The 22,214-nt window shown below is 41.2% G+C and overlaps 3 protein-coding genes across 3 annotated transcripts in view; all 3 read right to left on the bottom strand.

Annotated features, from left to right (window-relative positions):
• The window catches only part of LOC143715491 (uncharacterized), a 659,702-nt gene that overhangs the window by 427,176 nt on the left and 210,312 nt on the right, over window positions 1–22,214 (bottom strand). The gene's annotated exons all lie outside the window — the stretch shown is intronic.
• Window positions 1–22,214, bottom strand: part of LOC143715483 (uncharacterized) — a 349,601-nt gene that overhangs the window by 151,806 nt on the left and 175,581 nt on the right. The window lies entirely within an intron of this gene.
• The window catches only part of LOC143715461 (uncharacterized), a 272,811-nt gene that overhangs the window by 106,938 nt on the left and 143,659 nt on the right, over window positions 1–22,214 (bottom strand). The window lies entirely within an intron of this gene.

The following is a 22,214-nucleotide window of genomic DNA, read 5'->3' as shown; positions in this document are numbered from 1 at the left end:
TAATTTTATTTAGATTTATTGTTCATTTAGATTTAAAATGCATACTTAAGCATTTTATAATTTGCATGGCTGAATGATGTTTTCCTCTTATCTGAGTGACCATGAATGAAGGAGTATTTTAATCCATGCGATCACTCCCGTATGATCATCGAATCCAGATTAAGTTAACTAAAAACAATATTTCAACTTTCCACATCCACCCCAGCCCGTTTACCTTCAGGAGTCAGAAGTGCTGTGACTACTGTACTGTCCTCGCTTATAAACTCAGTCAGACGTCGGGCCGCGGGAGTGGAAGAGGATCGGTCTTGCTGCCGATTTTCAGTCTCTTTTTAGTGATAGGCCTTACGCATCTGTCAATCATCCCCGCTTGGTATTTGGGGAATGAACCCAGCGCTATGATTGGTCGAACTCCGCTTCTTTTGCTGTTGCTTGATTTGAGGACTGCGCGTGCACAGAAGCGTCACCAGGTTTTTGCGTAGTTTAGAGTGACAAATCGTACCACCGTACTTTGAGGTCAAAATGCGTACCCGCTACGCAAAATGCGTACAGGTTGGCCGGTCTGCATTAAGCTTAAAACAAGGGTTTGAAATGTTTAAAGCATTTTGAAAGACCAAATAATTTATTGTGTTTGAAGTGATATATATATATATATATATATATATATATATATATATCTATATATATATATATATATATATATATATATTAGGGCTGTCAAAATAACGCGTTAATTTCGATTAATTAATCTGAGAAGAAATAACGCGTAAAAAAAAATAACGCAGATTAATCCATTCCGTTTTGACCTTTGCGGAGCCGTTCTAGCATTCGTGTAAAAAGAAGGAGGGAGACAAGAACGCGCAGCTTGGATCATTGTTTGGAACATTTACTTATAACAAACAGAGTTCGTCAAACTCTAAAGTACCACATCAATGCAAAGCATCCAGGAGTGTGTGCGTGAGTCGGTGAGTGTGTCTGAGAGAAAGCGCGCTTGTGTGTGTGTGTGTGTTGTAACTTTTCACGCGCTCTCACGTCACACAACCATTTTCTCACGCACAGAAAAATCGCGCACCAAAGAGAGGACACGGAAACAGACAAGACAGAGCACGTTACTTATGATATAAAAAAAAATCTCAGCTCTCAGATTCTGTTAATTTTATTACGAAAATCAAACAATACCATTTTGGCGCTTGTAAATGTGACATGACAGATCCCTATACCGGCACATGAGCCGATCATCTCTAGCTAATAGTAAATAAACACGAATGACCAATGTTGAAAGATACAGTAGGGCAGCCTAAAACTTACCGAAATGTATATTCCTCGATCAATCCGTGTTTTTCAACCGCGAAAAGAGGTCAATAAAACAGCTGGAGAACAATTATGTCACATAACATTTAGCCCTAAGTTTCCTCAGGAAAGCCATTTCATGACCATATAGCATGTTATAGTTGGCTATAAAAAAGAGCTATAGAGTATTTTTCAAAATTTATGCCTAATAGTATATTAGGTATGTATTATATTTTTACTTATATCAAAGTTGTTATTTGTAATAAACACGCATTATATTTAATTTGAGCTATTTTTTAACCTTAAATACTACCAGCTGATATGGCTCTCTGTATTTTTACAGCATTGGGTGAGATTTTTTTTTTCTTGAGAAAAATGAATGCCTATCTTGTGTACCTAATATTTATCCAAATGAGTCAATATTGCATCAAATCACAATAATTAAATTAAATTGAAATCGTGAAATTTGTGTCAAGCAATAATAATAAATACGTAGCTTACCAGAAATTGTACCATGTAAACATTGTAAGATTGTGTATGCGATTAATTTAGATTAATTAATTACAGAGTATGTAATTAATTAGATTAAAAAATGTAATCGATTGACAGCCCTAATATATATATATATATACACACAAGTTTTAAAGGAAATATTTTTCTCTACAAAGGGTTGTTTTAAAAACACAAAAACACTTGATATTAATGTTTGAGGCTTCATGATTATTGTTTGGAAATTTGAATAACGTTTTAACTGTGCTGAACATTTTTATTACTGTGTGTGTTAATCTGGTAATTTTAAAATGATTGAGTCAAATTGTTCCTTTGATAATGTTGAATGTGAAGGGCTGATTAATAGTCTCCAACATGATATTGAAACCATTAATAATGAGTATCAAACATCAACAGAGAGTTTAAAGCGACAACAGATAATAGTGAGAATTGAGGCTAAAAAACAATCTTTGAGTGAACTTAAAAGTAAACTCCGAGAAGATTTAGCAGAATCTCAAGGTCCCCGACGTTCTGTTCGTCCACGAAATCCCACAGAAAAAATGCTTGCATTTCAAAAAGATGAAATTCAGAAGAAAGAAAGAAAGATTATTTCCATGTACGAACAATGGAAAATGTTGGCACGTAAGGCTAGAGATCAACTCTAACATAAATGTTAAACGAATCACAAAAATAATCAGGCAAACTAATAAACTTTTGTCTATTTTCGCCATTTTGAACTGAAAATAGACCACTATGTGACGTGACTAGGGCTGCAACTAACGATTATTTTGATAATCGATTAATCGGACGATTATTTTTTCGATTAATCGATTAATCGGATAGAAATTAAATTCGATTTTTTTATTTATTATAACTAAATAAAACCGTAAATCAGGGTATTTATGTGTAAAAGTGTACTTTAAAAAGTGCAAAAGCCACACATTGAGTTTTACTAATATCAATATTTGCATTGTTTTTATTGATAATTGCTGATGGCAAGTTGACAAACATGATTATTGTTAAAAAAAATGATATCCAACATATTATGTTTTAACACAATTTTTGTTAAAACAAATTTACACAGACATGTTGTTCAGATGTGAATATCTGAACTAAAAACATCTAAAATATATAATTCATTTAATTTTTATTTAAAATTAATTATATATAAGGAATATAAGGATAAAGAATATAATATATATTATATATATAATATATAAAAGAATATAATATAAGGATAAATTGATTAAATAAATATAGAAAGACTGAAAACAATTGTGTGAATGTAGAGCCGCAGTAGATCGCGTTTGAAAAACAATTAAAAATTAGTAGACAAATGCTTTAAAAAGAGAACGGAATGGAGGTAACGTTACCCAGCAAGCTAACAGGCTTGAGTAAAGGACAGGAGAAATTATGCATTAGTGCACAAGCATTCGCTGAAAACCACTGAGTACAGTGACTAAAAAACAATATTTTACTGCTGCTGTTATTAACTGCCTTTATATTTAGTGCTTCACTTTGTAAACACCGTTTTAATTTAACCTATTTCTGCGGTAGCGCTATTTTAATCCATCACTTACGTTGCGAGCGAACTGATTGCACAACCTGATGCTCAAAACAACATAAAGACATCCCGGAAGTCCCGGGAGTCTCCCGCATATTGATTGCGGCTCCCTGATGCCCGCGAATTAGTTCAAACTCTCGAAATCTAGAGCGCGCAAGCAAGAGCGCGCATGCGAGACAGAAGAGACTGCTCCAAACCGTGTAGCGCGCGCGCTCGGCAGAGCGCCTGAGGAAGAGAGACCTTGCGTGTGTGTGCGTACCAGTAAACGCTCCCCGTGACGTAAGCAGACCAACTAATCGATAATGACATTCGTTGACAACGATTTTCATAATCGATTATAATCGATTTTATCGATTAGTTGTTGCAGCCCTAGACGTGACTAGGGCTGGGTACCGAGTTCGGTACTTTTTAGGTACCGACCAAATTGCCTCGATACTACCGAGTACCGAAACATGTCTTGTTTTTCGGTACCAAGTTTCAGTACCTAAGTGGTTAATCTCGTCAACGTCAGTGAAACAAACATGCAGCATGATTGGCTGCGGCGGAAAAACACTAGTTTACCTGGCTGCCCAGAGACGTGCCTCTGCCTCGTCGCACGTGAGGCTGTAGTGTGTGTGTATGTGTGTGTGTAAGCGTCCAACCCAGATAGATAGAAAATATGTAAAAATGATCAAAAGTGTACCCATGTACCCGACTCGATGCCATAAGCACACAATGCAATATTTTCGACAAGATATTTGCTGCCAAGACCGGCAACACGGTAAATCTGCACTTAAAAGCGCACAGAATACACTCGAGAGTAGAACGTTTATCAGCCTTCGACTACAAGAACTGGAGCGCGTCACATATAAACCAAAACTCAGCTTATAGGATAGGCCTACTTGCCTCACAGACATGAGAAATAGTTTCATGTTACATACGAGTTACATATCGTTTCAAATGAGCTTTACAGAAAATGCATGTGTCTAAATTACAATTTAGAGTGATCTGTTATCAGGGGTGACTGTAATGCAATTCAATTAATTTTCATTCAGTTTCATTGTTAAACAATGCATTAAGTTAAGGCAGAAACAATGAGCTCATTGAAGTAAAGAATACATGTTGTTAAATGATTAGGAAACATAGAAAACTTTAGCACTGGTGCTTTTTTACAGACTCAAAATATGAGTGTAAAAAATAAAAGGTTTTTTTTTTAGGTAATGTTATTGTCACGTGTAGGAGAGAGGACCCAAAAGCAAAGGGCAGTTTGACAAAGTTTATTAGTTCAGGCAAAATAACACAGGTGGCACATAAGGCGAATAAATCCAACTGAAGAAAGTCTCATCCAAAGGAAAACGGAAAGTCTCTCAGTAATAGAACAGAAATGTACGGTCAGGACCGGCAACGGGAAATCCCCGGAGGATGAGACAGGCTGGGTCCGTAGAGAGCACGGGAACGCCAATCCTTGACCACTCACGTTAGCTGAAGAAGTAACAAAGCAGAGACGAGGTAACACGGTAGACAGATTGAGGCACGCACCAGACAGGACACGACACGACAGGGCTTGGTTCAGCAGGTACACAGGTACGTAACCTATGGCAATAATCTGACAAAGAACAAAGGACAGGGAAGACTAGAAATAGAGAGTCTAATCAGAGAAAGAGGGAACCAGCTGGGGAGGAGAAGAGGGAGAGTGATGAGGTGATGAGAGACAGCTGAGAGCAGCAGAGATAATGAATGGGAATGTGTGTGTGTAAATGGATGTAATAAAGAGTGTGACCAGGAGAGGGTGGTAGAGTGTAAGAGGAGGATACCGGGATCATGACAGTACCCCCCCCCCTCAAGGAGCGCCTCCTGGCGCAACGGAGGAGGAGGACTGGCGGGAGCGGTAGAAGTCATCGATCAACGAGCGGTCCACGACGTCCCGGGAAGGAATCCAACTTCTCTCCTCAGGACCGTATCCTTCCCAATCAACCAGAAACTGATGACCCCGACCCCGGGGGCGCACGTCGAGAAGTTTGCGAACCCTGTAGATGGGAGCGCCTTCAACACGGATAGGGGTAGTGACAGGACGGGGAGGAACACGAGTAACGGGTTTAATACATGATACGTGAAAAACCGGGTGAACGCGTCGAAGATTGGCAGACAATTTGAGTCTGACTGAGACAGGACTGAGTATCTTAAGGACGCGGAAAGGCCCGATGAATTTAGGGGCCAGTTTACGCGAAGAGGATTGGAGAGGAAGATTAAGGGTAGACAGCCAAACCCTCTGCCCAACGGAATAACGGGGGCTTTTGACACGACGTCTATTAGCGGCCCGCCGGGTGCGAGCACGAGACTTCAATAGAGCAGACCTGACCCCTCTCCAAGTACGCTTAGCACGTTGAATGAAGGCTTGTACCGACGGCATCTTAGAGTCTGTATCTTGTGACGAAAAAAGCGGAGGCTGGTAGCCGAGACAACACTGAAAAGGGGATAGACCAGTGGCAGAAGACGGAGCGGAATTAAGTGCGTACTCCGCCCAGGGGAGCTGCTCTGACCAGGAAGCCGGATTGCGGAAAGCGAGGCTACGGAGAATGCGACCGATTATCTGGTTTGCTCGTTCGGCTTGGCCATTGGTCTGTGGGTGAAAACCGGAGGAGAGACTAGCCGACGCTCCAATAAGGCGACAAAACTCCCTCCAGAACAGGGAAGAGAACTGGGGACCCCTATCGGAAACGACGTCGGAGGGAAGACCATGTATCTTAAAGATCTTGTCGACGACAATCTGGGCGGTCTCCCTAGCAGACGGGAGTTTAGGTAAAGGAATAAAGCGGGCGGTCTTAGAAAAACGATCAACGACAGTAAGTATCACGGTGTTCCCCTCAGAGGAGGGGAGACCCGTGATAAAGTCCATGGCGACGTGAGACCATGGGCGAGACGGTAACGGAAGGGGACGCAGCAACCCGGCCGGGGGAGAATTACCAGATTTAGTCTGAGCGCAAACGGCACACGAAGCGACGAAACGGCGAATGTCGCGCTCACGAGAGGGCCACCAGAACCTTTGGCGGACCGCGGCGAGCGTGCCCCTAACGCCGGGATGGGCAAACAGTTTGGATGAATGGCCCCACTGAAAGACCGCGAGACGAGCAGAAGGAGGAACGTACAAAAGACCCTTAGGACAAAGACGAGGAGTAACGGCGTGGGCCAGAGAGCGCTTGACCAAACGTTCTATTCCCCAGACAGCTGCGCCCACCACCACGCCCTGAGGAAGGATCTCCTCCTTATTGGGAACAACCTCTGGGGAAGCAAACTGTCGCGAAAGAGCATCAGGCTTGAGGTTCTTAGACCCGGGGCGGAAGGAGATGGAAAAATCGAAACGCGTAAAGAAAAGTGCCCAACGAGCCTGACGAGCGCAGAGCCTCTTCGCGGAACGAATGTACTCTAAATTTCTATGGTCCGTCCAGACAACGAACGGGACTGAGGCACCCTCAAGCCAGTGACGCCACTCTCCGAGAGCTAAACGGATGGCCAATAACTCGCGATTGCCAACATCATAATTTCGTTCGGCGGGCGAAAGACGATGCGAATAGTAGGCGCAGGGATGAACCTTCTCATCAGAAGATGAGCGTTGGGAGAGAATAGCTCCAACGCCCACCTCTGATGCATCAACTTCAACAATGAACTGTCTAGAGATATCAGGAGTTCGTAAGATCGGGGCGGAGGAAAAAAGGGACTTGAGGCGATCAAAAGCTGTCTGAGCCCCCTCCGACCAGGAAAATCGGACCCTGGCGGACGTGAGGGCAGAGAGAGGGGCGGCGATCTGACTAAAGTTACGGATAAACCGACGATAAAAATTTGCAAAGCCTAAAAAACGTTGAAGAGCAACGCGCGACTCAGGCACTTGCCATTCCGTGACCGCACGGACCTTGGAGAAATCCATGCTAACGCCCTCAGCGGAAATTACCGAACCAAGAAATGAGATGGACTGCGCGTGGAAGGTACATTTCTCGGCCTTAACAAACAGTCGGTTCTCGAGGAGACGTTGGAGAACTTGTCGAACGTGTAGAGTGTGTACTTGGAGAGAGGGAGAGAAAATTAAAATATCGTCAAGGTAGACAAAAACGAAAATGTTCAACATGTCTCTGAGCACGTCGTTAATTAACGCCTGGAACACGGCGGGAGCGTTGACCAGCCCGAAAGGAAGAACGCGATATTCAAAGTGTCCTAAGGGGGTGTTAAACGCCGTCTTCCACTCGTCCCCCTCCCTAATGCGGACAAGGTGGTAAGCATTACGAAGATCTAGTTTAGAAAAGATCTTGGCCCCCTGCAAGATTTCGAAGGCAGAAGACATGAGAGGCAAGGGATAACGGTTCTTGACCGTGATGTCATTCAAGCCTCGATAATCTATGCAGGGGCGTAATGTACCATCCTTCTTTTTAACGAAGAAAAAACCCGCACCGGCAGGGGAGGAGGAAGACACAATGGTACCAGCTTCGAGCGAGTCAGAAAGATACTTCTCTAGAGCTTCGCGTTCGGGGGCGGAGAGAGAGTAAAGTCTACCCCGGGGAGGGGTGGTGCCAGGAAGGAGGTCGATAGCGCAGTCATACGGTCGATGGGGAGGAAGAGAAGTGGCCCTGGAACGACTGAAGACCGCTCGAAGATCATGGTACTCCCGCGGGACCCCGGACAAATCACCCGGCTCCTCCTGAAAGACAGAGACAGAAGAGACAGGAGAAACAGCAGACATCAAACACTTGACATGACACGACAAATTCCATGAAAGAATTGAACCTCTAGACCAGTTAATCTGAGGATTATGCTCGACTAACCAGGGATGTCCTAAAACAACAGGGTTAAAAGGAGAATGCAAAACTAGAAAAGAAATTGTCTCTTGATGATTACCAGAGATGGTGAGACTCACCGGAGCAGTGGCAAAGCGCACTCTAGAGAGGATACTACCATCAAGGGCGTGGACAGGGGTGGAGTCTTTACGTTCAATGAGGGCAATCCCCTGTTCTCGAGCCCAAGTCTCATCCACAAAATTTCCCTCGGCTCCCGAATCGATCAAAACCGGACAGGAGGTGGAAAACCCTGGCCAGCGGAGAAGAGCAGAGAAAGTAGTGCGTGCGCGTGACGGAGGGTCTAGGGTTGAAGCGCTCACCAGTAACCCTCTCTCTACTGGTGAGCCTTGGCTTTTACCGGGCAGGAGGCGACACGATGGGAGGCGGAAGCGCAGTACATGCAGAGACGAGCCGTTATACGGCGCTGGCGTTCGGCCGCGGAGATTCGTAAACCACCCAGCTGCATAGGCTCGGAGTCAGTGAAAAGCGGCGGTGTAGAAGAGCGAGCCGGGGTAGAGAAAAGTGCCCTCTCAAGGCTGCGGCTGCGGCGGCGCATGTCGAAGCGCCTCTCCACACGAATGGCCATATCAATAAGAGGATCCAGTCGAGTGGGTGATTCACGGGCGAGGATCTCATCCTTAATGTCAGCATTGAGCCCTTCGAGGAAACGGGCTACTAAGGCAGGCTCGTTCCAGTCACATGAAGCAGATAAGGTACGAAATTCAATCGAAAAATCTGCTGCTGACCTTCTCCCTTGACGAAGCGTAGACAAAGGACGGGAAGCCTCCGCTCCGAATGCAGAACGGTCAAAAACCCGCAGCATCTCCTCCTTGAAGGAGGAATAACGGCTGAGACAGTCAGCCTCCGAACTCCACACAGCTGTTCCCCACTCCCGCGCCCGGCCAGCCAGCAAGGAGATGACGAAGGCGATGCGAGAGCGATCCTCAGCGTATGTGGAAGTCTGTAGTGAAAAGACAACCTCACACTGAGTCAAAAAGGATCTACATTCCTTGGGCTCACCGGAATAGCACGGCGGGTTGTTCACTCTCGGCTCAGGCGTGTCACGGCTTCTAGAGGTGGAGGATTCCACTCGGAGGTGATTAAGCTGTTGTGAGATATCGGTCATGCGAGTAGCAAGAGAATCCATGGCATGGTGAGCGGCGGCCAGTTCATCCTCATGACGGCCCAGCATGGCTCCCTGGATCTCAAGTGCAGATTGAAGAGGACTCTCCCTTGCTGGGTCCATTTCTGGTCAGATTATTCTGTCACGTGTAGGAGAGAGGACCCAAAAGCAAAGGGCAGTTTGACAAAGTTTATTAGTTCAGGCAAAATAACACAGGTAGCACATAAGGCGAATAAATCCAACTGAAGAAAGTCTCATCCAAAGGAAAACGGAAAGTCTCTCAGTAATAGAACAGAAATGTACGGTCAGGACCGGCAACGGGAAATCCCCGGAGGATGAGACAGGCTGGGTCCGTAGAGAGCACGGGAACGCCAATCCTTGACCACTCACGTTAGCTGAAGAAGTAACAAAGCAGAGACGAGGTAACACGGTAGACAGATTGAGGCACGCACCAGACAGGACACGACACGACAGGGCTTGGTTCAGCAGGTACACAGGTACGTAACCTATGGCAATAATCTGACAAAGAACAAAGGACAGGGAAGACTAGAAATAGAGAGTCTAATCAGAGAAAGAGGGAACCAGCTGGGGAGGAGAAGAGGGAGAGTGATGAGGTGATGAGAGACAGCTGAGAGCGGCAGAGATAATGAATGGGAATGTGTGTGTGTAAATGGATGTAATAAAGAGTGTGACCAGGAGAGGGTGGTAGAGTGTAAGAGGAGGATACCGGGATCATGACAGTTATATGGATGAAATTGGTATCGAAAAAAGTATCGTTCAGGAACCGGTATCGAAGTCAAGGTATCGGTATCGGTATCGAAAATTTTGTTACGATACCCAGCCCTAGACGTGACTCATGTAATGTAACCTTAGCCTAATAATTATTTTACTGTCATTGTGAGGGGACAAGACACATTAACCAGGGTACCTGTGGGATCTTAAAAGCATTGAAAAATAATCTCAATTTAAGGCCTTACAAACCTTGAATTTGGTATACAAAGTCTTGGATTTCATTACAAAAGTATTATATATTTTTTGCCTTTACTAGGATTTACTAGGATTAAGTTCACCATAACAAAATTAACTGTAACTAAAGATTCATGCAACGTTGAGTGCACCTCGCACTCCACGTCATAGCAGAAAGCGCGAAAGCGTGCGCACCGTTACGGTTATGGTTACTAGGCAAGTGAGTTACAGAACAAGATAGTAACTAGGGATGCACCTAGGGCTGGGTATCGTAAAAATTTTCGATTCCGATATCTTGACTTCGATACCGGTTCCTGAACGATACTTTTTTCGATACCAATTTTATCAATATAACATTACCTAAAAAAAAAAAAACTTATTTTTTCATTTTGTTGACTTTTTTACACTCATATTTTGAGTCTGTAAAAAAGCACCAATGCTAAAGTTTTCTATGTTTCCTAATCATTTAACAACATGTATTCTTTACTTCAATGAGCTCATTGTTTCTGCCTTAACTTAATGCATTGTTTAACAATGAAACTGAATGAAAATCAATTGAAATGCATTACACACAGTCACCCCTGATAACAGATCACTCTAAATTGTAATTTAGACACATGCATTTTCTGTAAAGCTCCTTTGAAACGATATGTTTTGTGAAAAATGCTATACAAATAAATGTGAATTGAATTAAATATAGGCTACTGGGGTGCGGGATATATGCCTCACGCTCAGCACACATGAAGCTTGCGCAAAGCACTGGCAAAAGTAGCCTAATGATCATGGATGTGTCGGGAAACGATAGCAAGGAGATATTTAAATTGTTTATTAATGAACAAGTGTTTAAATACGTGTTAGCTGCAAAGATGATTATCGCGAATTTGCGATGCTGACTCGTCATCCCCGCAGTAGTGAACGCGCGCGCGCGTGCCTATATGGATTAGGTAATCAAACTATTTATTTCTAATTGTTTTGTTTAAAAGTAGACATATTTTGAACATATATAGAACTATTTCTCATGTCTGTGAGGCAAGTATCCTATACGCTGAGTTTCGGTTCATTTGTGACACGCTCCAGTTCTTGTAGTCGAAGGCGGATAAACTTTCTACTCTCGAGTGTATTCTGTGCGCTTTTAAGTGCCTTATCAGATTTACCGTGTTACCGGTCTTGGCAGCAATTATCTTGTCAAAAATATTGCATCGTGTGCTTATGGCATCGTCGGGTAGCCTACATAGGTACACTTTTGATCATTTCCACATATTTTCTATCTATCTGGGTTGGACGCTTACGCTTAAACAACACACACACACACACACACACACACTACAGCCTCACGTGCGACGAGCCACGTCTCTGGGCAGCCGCGTAAACTAGTGTTTTTCCGCCACAGCCAATCATGCTGAATGTTTATTGTTTAACTGACGTTGACGAGATTAACCACTTAGGTACCGAAACTTGGTACCGAAAAACAAGACATGTTTCGATACTCGGTAGTATCGAGGCAATTCGGTCGGTACCTAAAAATTACCGAACTCGGTACCCAGCCCTAGATGCACCGATGTTCGGCAACCGAAATTATTCGGCCGAATAAGTAAAAAGTTTTTGAAACAATGACGTTTTTGATGACGCGATCAAATAGTAACCAGCGTAGAGTGAGAGGCGCGCGCTTTATAAATGCAGCCAACATGCCCCCTTTGAGCAGATAACAAAAGAGAAGCTCATCTGATGCGTCTGTGGCAGACGTTATACCCTTACTTGCAGCACTAAAGCGTCTTTTAACCCTCTGTAGTTGACAAACGCGCCGCTGCGTTTTGCTGGATTTTTTTCACATAGCAGCAAAATAGACTTAAATACTCCGTCATTTATGGTCACTTAAATGCAGACTTAAGAAATATGAAGAATAAACTGTTAAATGTCTACTTGTGTCCACTTACAATCGAAACAAAACTGTGCTTTTGTAAAATAAAGAAAATAAACAGGGTGTGCTTTCTGCCTCTCCTTCTCCGTTAACTTTTTTTCGCGAGCACATCTCTAAACTTAAACAAAACTCTGCCATTACTAGTCACACAGGCAAAAGCAATATATTTTTATAATCATTTAATTGTCTACTTTTAAATGATCTAATTTAAAACGAAAACAAATATTCTCTGTTTATGTAATCTGTATGAAAAGAGAGAGAGATGTCAGTCGTTCTCATGGCAACTCCTTATCTGCTAATCGCCACGGAGAGCGCGCGCTATATCGAAATGATCTGAGGCAATCCATGCAAACCTGTCAACGCCCATGATAAAGTGTATGTAAACCATGTCTTATGTGTAGGACAGTTATTCATTTGTTGTGGGTTCATCCACATTTTTTTTTCACTTTTCAATGCACTTTTTTTGTTACATTCTTTCAGCAGTCAGTTATAGGCCTAACATAGGCTATTCAAGAAGGGGGGCTTAAAAGATGGCCAAATAAAAATACATTTTTTATTTTACTAATTTATTTTTTTAAGTTATATTGTGCTTTGTTTAAATATCTGCAGGAATGTTAAAAAAAATCAGTGTTAAATAAATTGTATTTTTGCAATTTGATTCTTTTCTCTGAAAAGCAAGACAAAATAGTAAAAAAAGCATATTTTTACTATTTAATTAAATGCAATGGTGAAAAAATTGGCAAAATAAATGGAAAAAATGTTGAAACACCACGTTCAGTGTTCGGCCTTCGGCCAAGCGTTTCATTATTATTCGGCTTCGGCCAAGAATTTTCATTTCGGTGCATCCCTAATAGTAACGTTAGCCAAGCGTAGTTTGTCGTCTGAAATAGGAATGTCGTCTGAAAGTTTCAGTTTAATCCGCTGTGGCCACAAATGCCAGAATTCAATAATTTAACCCCCAAATCAGAGCTTTTCTGTTAAAAGAACTTGTTTTCTACCCGGTCTTTTCAATACTAGCCTGCAACCATGCGCGCGCGCTCTCTTCACAGCTCAAGAAGCGCGGATGATCTGAAAACACAGACAAGCTGGAGTTCAGCAATCTTCATTTGAGATTTTCAACTTAAATTGAAGTGTCATTCAGCCGGTCTGTGTTCTGTCACGAGCCGCCTGCGCTGTTTGTGCGAAAAAAAATGCAGGCTGATATCCAGCAGTGTTTTTAATGTTGATGCAATGTTTCCCTAATATCCACACCATTTCAAATGTGACATTGATTTTATACAACAGTTAAAAAACAAAACAAAAGGGTAACATTAAGTGATTTACTACATTTATAGGCTTATTGTTATTGCTCTATTTTGCAACGAAATCTGTGGCTTTGAACGAATCGCGAGATTCAATGAATGACTCGATGACTCACACATAAAGACAATGAGTTACCGCCACCTACTGGCGATTTTAATATAATATTTTTATTAATATTAAACGATTTTTAACATTGCCTATTTATTGAACATTGTTTTATTTAAGGAATTATTTATTTTTTAAAGGTATTACAAAAAGTAAAAAAATTAAATGGAAAAATTGATTAAAGGGGGCAAATATTGTCCCTTAATGGAAAAGGTGTGACTGCAGTCTAAGTGGAAGAGGGGTATGGCACTCTGAAAAATTGGTTATGCAATTCCAACTCCAAAAATACATCGACCTGTTGGCAGAAAAGCGCATACATAAACGTGTTCCGTTTTTTTTACACTTCCGTTATTAAAATAAACCTAAAAATTAACTTAATACAGCATATTTTCACTCTTTAATGCAGAGACCTACCTGATTGACTCTCTCCAGTCACGGGCTGTTCTGACTGAGCCGGTCCATTACAAATGACGTCACTCACAGAACGAACTCAAAATATTATTCATAAACAAAAATATATTTTTTCCTTCTGTCGGCACAGCAAAATAAAGATGATATACATTAAGCAAAAAAAATTTTCGCAAAAAAAAAAAACATTTTAAAGCATTTCAGTTTTCAAAAGCATAATTGTTTCAGAATCGGAACAGTTACAAAAAAAAACCTTCTCAACACTAAAAATTCATTATTTGCACACACTTGCAACTTACTACAGCAGTTTAACCCTTAAAATCAAGAAAACAATCAACTCTATTTTTCAGTATGTTTAACATTTTACAGCTTTATTATTTTCTAACTACAGCAAATGACTCATGTACAATCAGGAAATAATATAGTCAACATTGGTTAAGTAAATAACATGAATATGTCTTATTCAAAATACAAATAATTATTATAATATATATATATATATATATATATATATATATATATATATATACAGGTCCTTCTCAAAAAATTTGCATATTGTGATAAAGTTCATTATTTTCCATAATGTAATGATAAAAATTAAACTTTCATATATTTTAGATTCATTGCACACCAACTGAAATATTTCAGGTCTTTTATTGTTTTAATACTGATGATTTTCGCATACAGCTCATGAAAACCCAAAATTCCTGTCTCAAAAAATTAGCATATCATGAAAAGGGTCTCTAAACGAGCTATTAACCTAATCATCTGAATCAACTAATTAACTCTAAACACACTCTAAAAGATTCCTGAGGCTTTTAAAAACTCCCAGCCTGTTTCATTACTCAAAACCGCAATCATGGGTAAGACTGCCGACCTGACTGCTGTCCAGAAGGCCATCATTGACACCCTCAAGCAAGAGGGTAAGACACAGAAAGACATTTCTGAACAAATAGGCTGTTCCCAGAGTGCTGTATCAAGGCACCTCAGTGGGAAGTCTGTGGGAAAGAAAAAGTGTGGCAAAAAAACGCTACCCAACGAGAAGAGGTGACCGGACCCTGAGGAAGATTGTGGAGAAGGACCGATTCCAGACCTTGGGGGACCTGCGGAAGCAGTGGACTGAGTCTGGAGTAGAAACATCCAGAGCCACCGTGCACAGGCGTGTGCAGGAAATGGGCTACAGGTGCCGCATTCCCCAGGTCAAGCCACTTTTGAACCAGAAACAGCGGCAGAAGCGCCTGACCTGGGCTACAGAGAAGCAGCACTGGACTGTTGCTCAGTTTTGCATGTCATTCGGAAATCAAGGTGCCAGAGTCTGGAGGAAGACTGGGGAGAAGGAAATGCCAAAATGCCTGAAGTCCAGTGTCAAGTACCCACAGTCAGTGATGGTCTGGGGTGTCATGTCAACTGCTGGTGTTGGTCCACTGTGTTTTATCAAGGGCAGGGTCAATGCAGCTAGCTATCAGGAGATTTTGGAGCACTTCATGCTTCCATCTGCTGAAAAGCTTTATGGAGATGAAGATTTCATTTTTCAGCACGACCTGGCACCTGCTCACAGTGCCAAAACCACTGGTAAATGGTTTACTGACCATGGTATTACTGTGCTCAATTGGCCTGCCAACTCTCCTGACCTGAAGCCCATAGAGAATCTGTGGGATATTGTGAAGAGAAAGTTGAGAGACGCAAGACCCAACACTCTGGATGAGCTTAAGGCCGCTATCGAAGCATCCTGGGCCTCCATAACACCTCAGCAGTGCCACAGGCTGATTGCCTTCATGCCACGCCGCATTGAAGCAGTCATTTCTGCAAAAGGATTCCCGACCAAGTATTGGCTATTGAGTGCATAACTGAACATAATTATTTGAAGGTTGACTTTTTTTTTTGTATTAAAAACACTTCTTTTATTGGTCGGATGAAATATGCTAATTTTTTGAGACAGGAATTTTGGGTTTTCATGAGCTGTATGCCAAAATCATCAGTATTAAAACAATAAAAGACCTGAAATATTTCAGTTGGTGTGCAATGAATCTAAAATATATGAAAGTTTAATTTTTATCATTACATTATGGAAAATAATGAACTTTATCACAATATGCTAATTTTTTGAGAAGGACCTGTATATATATATATATATATATATATATATATATATATATATATTATATTATTAAATATATAATTATAGATCAGTCAGGTCACCTTCATATATATATATAGCGCTTTTAACAATATAGATTGTTTCAAAGCAGCTTTACAGTGATAATAGGAAATTAAAGTAACAGAGATTGTTTTGGCTTTACAGCAGCTCTAGAATAAAGTTATTGTCCAGCTAAAGTTAGTTTTGATCAGTGGTTCTCAACTGGGACATTTTACCATGGTCATTAAGCTGCAACTGAGTGTGTGTATGTGTACACACACATGAACACGCACATAAAATTAGCCTATAAAAATAATAAATTTGGTTTTGAGAACCAAATAAATTTATTTCACAAATATGGTTCACACACTCAAATAACACACGAATAATAAGAATGTAATAACAGTATAAATGTAAGGCTTTTAAAGTACCAAACTACACTGTAAAAAAAATCAGCCTTAAATTTAAGTACAATCAACAAGTCATTTGAACTTAAATTACATTAAACTGACTTAAATTGCATGTTGTATAACTTAAAAAATAAACTAACTTATTTTGATGAGTTGAAGTCATGTAAAAACATATGTTGTCGACTTACAGATCATGTAGTTTTTTGTTAATACAAAAAAGTTGGTAGAGCCACCAAAAATAAAATGTACAAAATAATACTAACATGAACTATTAATGAAACATAAGGAAACTTGAACATCATTCCTGCATGCAAATCCTTCCCAGTTAACACACTAAATTACATAAGTCATTGGTACTTTTTGGTAATTTCATGACTTACTAATTGACAACAGAACTACGACACTCCGTGCGTCATTTATTATTATTTATAATGAAGTGATAATATACAGCGCGCCGTATTTGCAGTATAACGGCTGTTTAGGGTATGGACCAATCAGACACATACTAATTATTCATTATATACAAAGGTTTATGAAACTCCTCACACAGCCCAAATGAACAAACACAAGGGCAGAAACAGTGTCATGTTACAGGGCATGATAAGGAGATTTTACGACCTCCGAGGAATGTGGCCACATACTCAAGAGAGAGACTATGAAACAGAAACCCTCTTTAAAACAGACTTTGCTGCATTAATCATAGACTAACTGATCTATAAATGAACATGCATAAAACTGTGAAAGAAACAGTGTAAATGGTTTACTGTCTCGTGTACTATTAGGTATATATTATGGTATGTATCCTGGTATACAACCAACTAACGATCAATGTAACCTCACCTGTATCATGCCTCCTACCTAAATAATCCTCATTTAATGACTCACACTTTGATGTACATCACCTTCTTCTAGAATGCAGTGTGGATGTGTTATAGCTATCTGAGCATTAATGAAGGTATAATCATGCTAGGGACAAAGATCCGTAAATCAACTAAGAGCCACTTTCCCTCTCAGACATGTCACCTTTCTGATTGGTCGAGTTCAACCCTTAGGGGAGGATCTTTTCCAGGCCTTATTAGAGACAGTCCACATGTGACCTCCCTCTCTTAGTTCTTTCATCCAGCCGCAACACTGTTCTGGTGATTCTGGGGAACCCCCTCCCCCTCCACGGGGGCTCCAGGGCCCAGCAGGCCTCGATTCCAACCAGATATGGGCTCAGGCAGGAGAGAGATGACTCTCTCACAAAGAACCAAGGACAATCTCAAGAGTTTTGGAACAAAGACTCCAACCAACAACGACTCCAATCACCCATCCTTCCGACTTCCTCACTTCTCCTGGGTGCTCGGCGTGGCCTCAACAGAGTCCCAGGCCTTGACCAAACCAGCCATGCGTTCCTGGAGAAAGAGAACGCTCAACCAACTTCCACTTGACACTGCCGGAACCATCAACGGCTTCAATTTTCAACAACTTCAAGAATTGTTCCCATTACAAATGCAAGTATTCAATTCAATGAAATGTGAAAATGAAATTCTGATGGTTCTTCTCATAGACCCTCTTCCGGTTTCCAATTTCATCCTATCACTAACCTATTTATGTATTCATGTGTGTATGTTGTTTAGTTTATTTATATTCATATAAAGATCTATATTTGGTTAATAAAACTTGCACATAATATGTATTTGGTTCTGTTTTGTTTGCAATACAAGTCACTTTACGATCACGGTTTTTGCTACTGGCTCAAAGTACTGTACAGGCGAAGAAATAATTATTCTTCTGTGGCCATGGAAGATACCCTTTTCTTAGAATAAATTAATAATCAAAAGAGTTCGTTGGAAGAACTGATTAATTGATTGTAATATTAATTCAGCCACATCAAGTTAATCCAATTAACTGACCCAAATATTTATAATTAATAATAACAAGATATTATTGATTATTAATATTTCCAAAAAGCTGAGTTCCTTACAGCTGACAACAGTGACAAGACAGGAAAGTGTGTATTCCTAAGGTGAGAGACTTTTTATTTCATGACAAGTTATGAAAATAACATTATAATAATGACAATAATGTGACCGCAGATATTGAATCAGGAAAACAACTCGGTTACTAACGTAACCTCGGTTCCCTGAGAGGAGGGAACGAGTATTGCGTAAGTAGCTTACGCTATGGGAAAACTCCTTTTCTCGAGAATATTGAAGTCTTTATGTAAAACGCATTGCAGCTGCACAGCAGACAGCAATGAGCGAAGGAGCTCGGTCACTGGCTGTGCTGCGGCAACTTGCTCGAACCAATGACGGGGCGACTCTGAATGCGCGACCAATGAGCGCGCCTCGCGCCCGCGCGCGTCAGAGCCCGCCAAGATGGGCGTGGCCAAGAGCTATATATTGGGCGCCCCATCATGAGAGTTCTTTAGGTTAAAACGACTGAAGCGAAATAACCAAGCACAAGCACGGCAGCTTACGCAATACTCGTTCCCTCCTCTCAGGGAACCGAGGTTACTTTAGTAACCGAGTCGTTCCCTTTCGAGAGGTCTCTCCTATTGCGTAAGTAGCTTACGCTATGGGAACACCATGCAAAACGCTGTGCGTGCTGAACTTCGCCTTATGATAGCCAGAGGCAGGTGCCTGAGCTAAAAGCAAAGTTATCATCCAACCAGCCGGCAGAGGCGAGCTTTATATGTGGGAAAAAAGTAAAGAGCGGCCAGAAGGCGCTCAGTGTGACACAAGCACATACATAATCTAGATACGAACTCATAGTTCTACAGCACATTGGAATGCATTGTCGGGACCTGTAGGTTGTAAAACCTGATAAATGTGGACGTGAGGCCCAGCCTGCCGCCGCACAAATATCCTCGATCGGTATCCCGCTCGACCACGCCCAGGAAGAAGCCACACTCCTGGTGGAGTGTGCTTTGACTCCCCAGGGGCATTGAAGTCCCTTGGCTTCATAAGCCAGAGCTATAGCCTCAACTATCCAGTGAGAGATTCTCTTCCGGATGGCTCAGTAGGATGGCGTTCGAAGGCGGCTGAAGATGCCGACGTCCTCGTAGCAATCCCGCTTGTATGCTTTTCCACGGCGGCGAAGGCTTTCAATAATCCGGATGATCCAGCGAAGAATGTGTTCGCTGAAGGAGATTAAATCTAAAGAACTCTCATGATGGGGCGCCCAACATATAGCTCTTGGCCACGCCCATCTTGGCGGGCTCTGACACGCGCGGGCGCGAGGCGCGCTCATTGGTCGCGCATTCAGAGTCGCCCCGTCATTGGTTCGAGCAAGTTGCCGCAGCACAGCCAATGACCGAGCTCCTTCGCTCATTTCTGTCTGCTGTGCAGCTGCAATGCGTTTTACATAAAGACTTCAATATTCTCGAGAAAAGGAGTTTTCCCATAGCGTAAGCTACTTACGCAATAGGAGAGACCTCTCGAAAGGGAACACGTTTTCCTCAGTTGCTTTAAACAGGGTTCGTACAGACTCTGTCAAATGAAATTCCAGGACTTTCAAGGACTTTTCAAGCACTACTTTTTTGGATTTCAAGGACTTCAATTAGCACTTATCAAACAATATCTTTATTATTATTTTTATTCATTTAATTTAATTTTTTTACTCAAATTAAATATATATGGTATCTGATGTTTCACTTCATAGAGGTCAATCCATCGACCAGCGCTGTCAGGCATGGGAAATCCCCATTGAAAGCATATTGAATATATGATTGACCTGAAGAATGAAAGTTGTATTATATACTTATCATATACTTAAGATCATGCTCATAGCCATGCGAAATAGCTCTATATCTCAGATGGACTGCAGTGTTGATTTAGCGTGAAACAATGAATTTTTTCAAAAAAAAAAAAAAAAAATCACAATATTTTGAATTAGAACTTTTTGTAGAACGCGATATCGATACCGTAACCGATCCCTGATTTTTCACTGCGTTTGTAATTTTTTAATGTAATAGTAGATAAACCAAAAGAATATAAATCATATTAGTTGGCTTAATTTGTTCATCAAATATATATTTCTTTCAATTATTTTCATGCTTAAGCCTGCTAAAATGCATTGTATGAGCTTCTGTTACCGTACATTCTATTGCTCTATCATATTTTATCTTTCATTGAATAGCACAGCACATATGTAGACTAGAGCAGCTCAAGAAGGGTCAGTGCTGAGGTTTGGGTCAGTGGTACAAATGTTTAGACATCAGTGAAATATCAATTATTTAATCAAATCTTGATACTACAACAAAAACTAATTAATCAGGCTAATTAGTGTGAATTTAAAACATTATTCAAGGTAAGCAGTCAGCAACAAAATAAGAACGAATAATCAACTTACAAATAAATACAATACAACAAAGAAAGGCTACAAATGAATAAACAGTGTTTTTAGAGTTTTTCGGGTAGATCTAACAGGTACAGAAATTTGAATAAAGTAGCCTAATCAAATGTGAAAAAATTGCATAGCCTATTCATTACTGGATAAATTAAATATAGATGCATCTTTTTGTAAAGTTGAAAAGGGTAACCTATTTACTCGCCAAGATTTTTTACATAATTTTGTGTGAATTCGTCCGTACAACGTGAAAGACAATTTAATTCAGTATTCGCGCGCGGAGACGGTGCTTTGCGGGGCGCGCACTGATGTTTGCGTTCATGGAACTTCTTGACTGTAAACGTCCAGTATTAATGTAGGGAATCACTCGTTATACATAAATCAGGTAACAGTTCATGTTTTACTTTACTTACATATACGATTTAGTTTCCATCCAAGTAACACGTGCTGAGTGAACGATCAGCAATCAAGAGCATTCAACAGAACTGCGCTCTCTCTCGACAGTTAACGTGAATAATAAGCTAACGTTACATGCCTCGTTTTATTTTCTTTGCCATTGACATCCGACTGAACTACAAACCTTCCACTGATGTCTGTTTAGAGGGATGTACTAGACCAGCTTGCGTGTGTGTCTGTGCCACTGCGTGCTCAATCCACTGTGCGGTTTTCTCTGATCAGCTCACGCACCACAGCTGTGTTATATACCTGGTAGGCCTATCGGTTGTTGGTATCGGAGTATTTTTACGAGTACATGAGCTCGGTATCGGTGCATCCCTATTTTTAATAATTCAAGCACTTTTCAAGTACCTCTTGAAAAATATGACTGTTTTCAAGGGTTTTCCAGGACTTAAATTTCAAATTCAAGTACTTCAAGCACTTTAAGCACCTTGTTCGAACCCTGTTTAAATGAGTCTGACAGAAGTCTCAATAGCTTTCATGCTAGTCTTTCAAAATAAAACCTCCCATCAGAAATAGATCATAAAATTAAGTTTGTTGTTATTTCTTTGACTGTAAACTCCACGACCCTCTTGAAACGGTCTTGCGACCCACCAGTTGAGAAACACTGAAATAGCAACATGACATCATGACTTTGCGTAAACATACACGCCACAAGTGGCGTGTTATCTATACGCATTTTGAGCTATCCGCGTGTATGTCCACGCCGAAATCTTTTGCGTGTATGTCTACGCCATTAAATGTCCGAGTGATTCCGCGTGTATGTGTACGCCGTTAAATGTCCGAGCGAAACGAAGCAAAATCTATATCTACATCTGTGGAGCGATCTTTTTTTTCCTAGGATGGTAGGAGAACACTCATAAATGGTATTAACCCCAGTGACGGGTAGGTTTAGGGACGGGGTTGGGGTAGGTC

The sequence above is a fragment of the Siphateles boraxobius genome, unplaced genomic scaffold (assembly GCF_051911475.1).
Source record: "Siphateles boraxobius isolate OS27281-9 unplaced genomic scaffold, OSU_SipBor_1 6, whole genome shotgun sequence".
In the NCBI taxonomy this organism is placed as follows: domain Eukaryota; kingdom Metazoa; phylum Chordata; class Actinopteri; order Cypriniformes; family Leuciscidae; genus Siphateles; species Siphateles boraxobius.
Note: the sequence above shows the minus strand (reverse complement) of the source record. Positions and strands in the feature narration are given on the sequence as shown.